General features: G+C 51.7%; 1 non-coding gene across 1 annotated transcript; it reads left to right on the top strand.

Annotated features, from left to right (window-relative positions):
* Positions 1-2,891: 2,891 nt before the first annotated feature.
* Positions 2,892-2,965, top strand: TRNAK-CUU (transfer RNA lysine (anticodon CUU)). Its single transcript has one exon. It is a non-coding gene; the product is annotated as a tRNA-Lys (tRNA).
* The last annotated feature ends 2,372 nt before the right edge of the window (positions 2,966-5,337 follow it).

The following is a 5,337-nucleotide window of genomic DNA, read 5'->3' as shown; positions in this document are numbered from 1 at the left end:
TATATTGATATAAAGGGCTTCATTGTGTGGACGGGTGCAGGGTTAATTCGTTTTAATGCTGCTAAATTCGGTTTAAATGCGTAGCGTAGACGAGGCCTAAGAAAGCGGCTGTTTGACCTACAAACAACGACAAAGTAAAACCTGCAAGAGCAGCCTTTCAGTTCAGAGGCCTGATAATAAGATGTTACTAATAACTGATGAAAGAGTTACAAACGACTCAAAACCATACTCAGAACAAACCAAACGGGAACACAGACAACACCATTTTTCTTCGCTGCTCTTTAACCACGATATTCTCCTCATAGGGAGGTCCACCGCTCCTAGGGGTTCAGTGCCACAATAACAGGGTGATGTGTGCAAGGGATGGAGGAAGCTGCTATTCCATCTCCCTAGTCCAAAAATCAGTTTAATAGCTAGTCCTGAGATAGAGGAAGTATCAGTTATTAAAGTCATAAGAACTAATTTAACATTGTGATTCCAGCCAATGTTAAAATGATCTAACATTCAGGTTAATAGAAACATTTCTAGTCCTCTGCATAGAACGCTCAAATGATGCAAAAATAGCAAGTTTGCTTTAAAAAGTCATAAAAGGGGTGTCATCCAGAATCTGACACTTGGTGAAACGTAAGTCTAGAACACACAACCAGTTTGGGGATTGTGCTCTGCTTCTTAACAATCTGCCCTGAGGTTGCCACTCACAGTCACAAGCTACTCCAGAGGGCTGGGGCCCTCTCATGGATCAGTAAGTGGTTAGCAGCTTGGAAAGAAAGAGTAGGACTAAATAGTCGTTTTTGCAGTGGAAAGGAGTAAATAAAAGGCTTTCAAAGTATGAGACGAGGCTACAGACATTAGGGCTGGTCAGTTTAGACAAGACCGTAGAGCACCAGTTCTCAACCAGGTGTTTGCCAAAAGAAACCAGGCTTGACCCACATCCCCAAGCCACCAAGCCTACCTGCCTGCATTGAAGGGGGGGAGAAAGGGCACAACAAAAAATTGCAGCATCAATGCAGAAGAGAGAACTCTTCCCCTGCCATTATCAGTAAGGGTTGCCTCACAGCCACTGACTCCCTGAACAGAAATAGCAAAAGTCCAACCACAATTCTACTTTCTTTCCACTACAAGAGATAATGGGTGGGAGATGCTCTCCTGAGACTGTCCTGCTGTTGCCCAGGCACATGGCAGACAGACCTGGGCCCGTAAGCTGAGGGTTTTGATCGCTTGAAGGCCCAGAGGGAAAAGAGACAAGTGCTCATGTATCAGAGAATGGCTTTGATCCATTGACCTCTGGGTTATGGGCCCAGCACGCATCTGCTGCACCACTCTGCTGGCTCTTTAGTCCCCCTGCCACCCAGCCACCTCTATCTGGATTAGTGCCTTACGAGCTCTCACGCTGGCAGGCATATGCGCCGGCTGCTAGGCAGCTGCCCTGGTCACAGGCTTTTACAGCTTCTACAGGGTAAAAAGGATCTATTTGGGGTTTGGACCCCATTGGGAGCTGGGTAGCTGAGTGCCGGAGACGGGAGTACTGCTTAAACTGTTTTCAATTAAGCCTTCAGCTCGTGGGGGATGAGGTTCAGCCTTGGATCCATGTCTGCAGCAGGCAAGCGCCTCTGGCTCAATCGGCCCCCACCCTGCCCCCGCTGTATTAGCAGACTAAAACCTGGAGCAAAGGCACACACCTTGCAAGGGAACAGGAGCCGGGATCTCGAACAAATGTCAACATTTTAGTAAGATGTCGTTCAAAGAAGAAAAAGGTGTACGGTACAGCATTTAGGTGTAGAAGTTTCTGGTGATCAGGGAACAATGTACAGATTACCCAAGGGGTGCGAAGTTCGGTTTAAGATCGGGTGGCGTAAGGAATACAGAATCTGCAATAGCCCTGACTGGGGGTAAAAGGTTAATGTACAGACACTGAGTTAGGAGGGTATGTTGTCCATGTGAGGGCTACGTTCAGGTGTGGAGTTTAAGAAGCGGGTACGACAATGAGAATGGATTCACCCGCGTTTGGTGAGTTTTAACATTCAGTGTTTTTTAATCTTTGCCACAATCTAGTTTAAGCAGGGTCGGTATGAACTCTACCCTGCCATCTGTTGGTGATCTGTTGTAAAGGCCTTTTGGGGCTGATGTCATTTGCATGGTTACACCCACCCCAGATTGCATGAGAGGAGTGCTTGTCCAAATGGTCATTTCAGCTGCTGTGGGATCCCCTGTCTCTTTGTAATTGGGGCAGGAGTAATCAAGTGTATTTTCCTGTTTAGTTTGGATCAGGGAGAGAGTAACTGTACCTGGCATTTGAGGCCTGAGAGCTTGCCCCTCACCTGGAAAGGACTCATCATTAAGGGGTATGGGTTCCAAACCCCCCAAGTGTGTGGGAAGTAGCAATAGATGTTGGTTGATTTTGTGTCTGAAGACAGAGGTATTTTTGAATATCTTTAGAATTGTTGTTAGTACTGAAGTTTCTCATCTTAAATTTATAGCATTAGATTTCTTCTACAGTGTATTTTGGTGCTGAATGGGGAAAAGGTTGCTCTGTGTATGCTGTTATGGAGTGAAGTAACAAAGGTTGGTTGCAGAGAGGGTACATGTGCTACAAAAGTTGTGCCTGTCCCACCCCAGCTGTGGTCCCAGAGTCCAAAATTTGCATAAACTCACCCACTTACCTGTGACTAACAAGCTTGCCATGCTAACTCTTCCAGCAAAACAGGCCAAAGAAAGTGTATGCAAGCCCTGTACTGCAGTCCCAGTACTATTTTCGGTTCCTTCCCACAGACCTTTCACTCTGCACCAGTCCAGTTCCTTGCTGTTACTTGTCCAACCACTGCATGCATGTGCTAGACCAGACCCTGAGCTGATTCCTGACTGTTGTGCTCCATACAGCCTGGCCTGTCTGTGTCTCTGTGGTGCAATGGGTCAGCACGTTTGGCTCTTAACTGAAAGGATGGTGGTTCAAGCCCACCCAGGGACAGTGATAAGCCTGTGCTACTTCCTTGCTTTCCTGCGGGCAGGGCTGTCTTTAGGCCAATTCAACCAATTCCCCTGAATCGGGCCCCGCACCCAAGCCCTGCTGGTGCACTGTACCAGGGTGGCCCAGCTTCCCCAGGGGACAATTTAAAGGGCCTGGGGCTCCCAGCAGGGACTGGAGCCTCAGGCTGTTTAAATTGCCACCAGAGCCCCACTGCTGGAGACTTGGGGGCTATTTAAAAAGTCTGGGGCTCCCCTTGCTTCTACCGCCCTGTCCCTTTAAACAGCCCCCGGAGCCCCGCCACTTCCCCAGGGCTCCCGCGGCTATTCAAAGGGCTGGGGCGGTGGAAGCAGGGGAGCCCCGGGCCCTTTAAATAGCCCCCGAGCCCTGGGCTGCTGCGGCTACCTTGGTGGAGGAGGAGGAGGGGGCACTTACCGTACAGGGTAGGCTGTACCCCCTGTACCCGCACCCCTGCCCGCAGCCAGCCCCTGCTGCACGCCCTGCCCTGCCTGCACCAGCCCCGCACCCTGTGCCCTGTCTCCAGTCAACCCCTGCCGCACCCCCCTGCCTTAAGCCAGCTAGTCCCACACTCCTCTGTCTCCAGGCCTGCCAACCCCTGCGCACTCCCTGAGGCCCTGCCTGAAGCCAACCAGCCCACTCCACCCCACATCCCCCTGCCTGCTGCCAGCCCCTGTCAGCAGCCAGTCCCACACACCCTGCCCTGCCTGCAGCTAGCCCATTTGCAGCCAGTCCTGCACCCCCTGTCCTGTCTGCAACCAGCCCCGCACGCCTTGCCCTGCTTGCAGCCAGACCCTACCTCCAGTCAGCCCCTGCCCTGCCTCCAGCCAGCCCCATGTCCACTGGTGCCCTGCAGTTCCCAGGGCAGTAACCCTGCACACACGCTGCAATGAGAGGGGCAGTGAACAGCTGTGACCCACACATGTGCACACCTTAGGGTGACCAGACAGCAAGTGTGAAAAATTGGAACAGGGTGGGGGGTTATAGGATCCTATATAAGCAAAAGACCCCCCAAATCGGGACTGTCCCTATAAAATCAGGACATCTGGTCACCCTAGCACACCCCCAGGGAGTGGCGGGGACCCACACATGTGAAACGGAGCTCATTTCTAGTTCAGGCCCATCTTTTTAAAAAAGAACTTTAGGTAGGGTTAACATACATCCATATTTTCCTGGACATGTCCAGCTTTTTGGTTCTTAAATAGACCATCTGGGAGGAATTTTTAAAAATACGGATGTATGGCAACCCTATTGGTACAAAAAATACATACTGTGGCACATCCCTTAAATCAGAACTTTTTACAGGGAACCGGCTGCTAAGAAATGAAAGGCTTTTATTTACATGGTTTTTTTTTTTAGTCATCCCTGCTGGGGCCCAGCCGAATATGTTCGAATTGGGCCCCGCACTTCCTAAAGCTGGCCCTGCCTGAGGGGAGCCTCAAAGGTCCCATTTTGCTGCCTCTTGGCCTCAGTGCGTTCAGCTAGTGGCCCGAAGACCGGGATGGATGCCATTCAGAAACCCATCTCCCAGCAGCTGTTCCAGAGGCTCAGGCTTAATCCTCAAGGCCGAGCACAAAAACTTTCAGCCAGGTACATTTCGCTCTCTCCCCGCTTCCGCCCAAGTGGCAAGGAAGAAGCAGACGAGACACACCGGCTCAAAGACGCCTCCCTCCCACTTCCCTGTAGGCTGTGCAAAGCTCTTGGCCTGCCTCACGCTTTGTCAGGAAAGCGCGGCCATGCTGCTCAAGCCTGAGTCACGTCCGCAGCCTGGCCTGCCCTGGCTGACGGTGTGCAGAGCCACGCCAATCAATGGCAGTTTGAGTCAGGAGCCTAGGCTCTTTCCCCTGACAGCCACACACACACAGCACTGCCTGGTGTCCCGAGAGCCTCCTTCCTGTTCTCCCGCAGCACACGCTACCTGCCAGTGTGGGTGGGAAAAGGGGACCAGGAAGCACTGCAGCCTCATTCCAGGACAGGAGGCCCTCGCCATACCCAGGCCTGCCTCTTGCCTTCAGTCCAGGTAGCCTCATGGCCTAGGCTCTTGGTGCTCTGCTGGTCACTGCCTTGCTGGAAGGCCCTGAGGGAAAAGAAGCAAGCACACATGTAGCAGAGGATGGCTTTGATCCATTAATTTCTGGGTTATGGGCCCAGCACACTTTTGCTGCACCATTCTGCTGGTTTTTCATGACTGCTGCCACCCAGCCACCACTATCTGGATTAGCACCTTATGCGCTCTCACGCTGGCAGGCAGATGCGCAGTCTGCTAGGCAGCTGCCCTGGTCACAGGATTTTACAGCTTCTACAGGGTAAAAGGGATCTATTTGGGGTTTGGACCCCATTGGGAGCTGGATAGCTGA

This window comes from Gopherus flavomarginatus, chromosome 3, assembly GCF_025201925.1.
Source record: "Gopherus flavomarginatus isolate rGopFla2 chromosome 3, rGopFla2.mat.asm, whole genome shotgun sequence".
Lineage (NCBI taxonomy): Eukaryota > Metazoa > Chordata > Testudines > Testudinidae > Gopherus > Gopherus flavomarginatus.
Note: the sequence above shows the minus strand (reverse complement) of the source record. Positions and strands in the feature narration are given on the sequence as shown.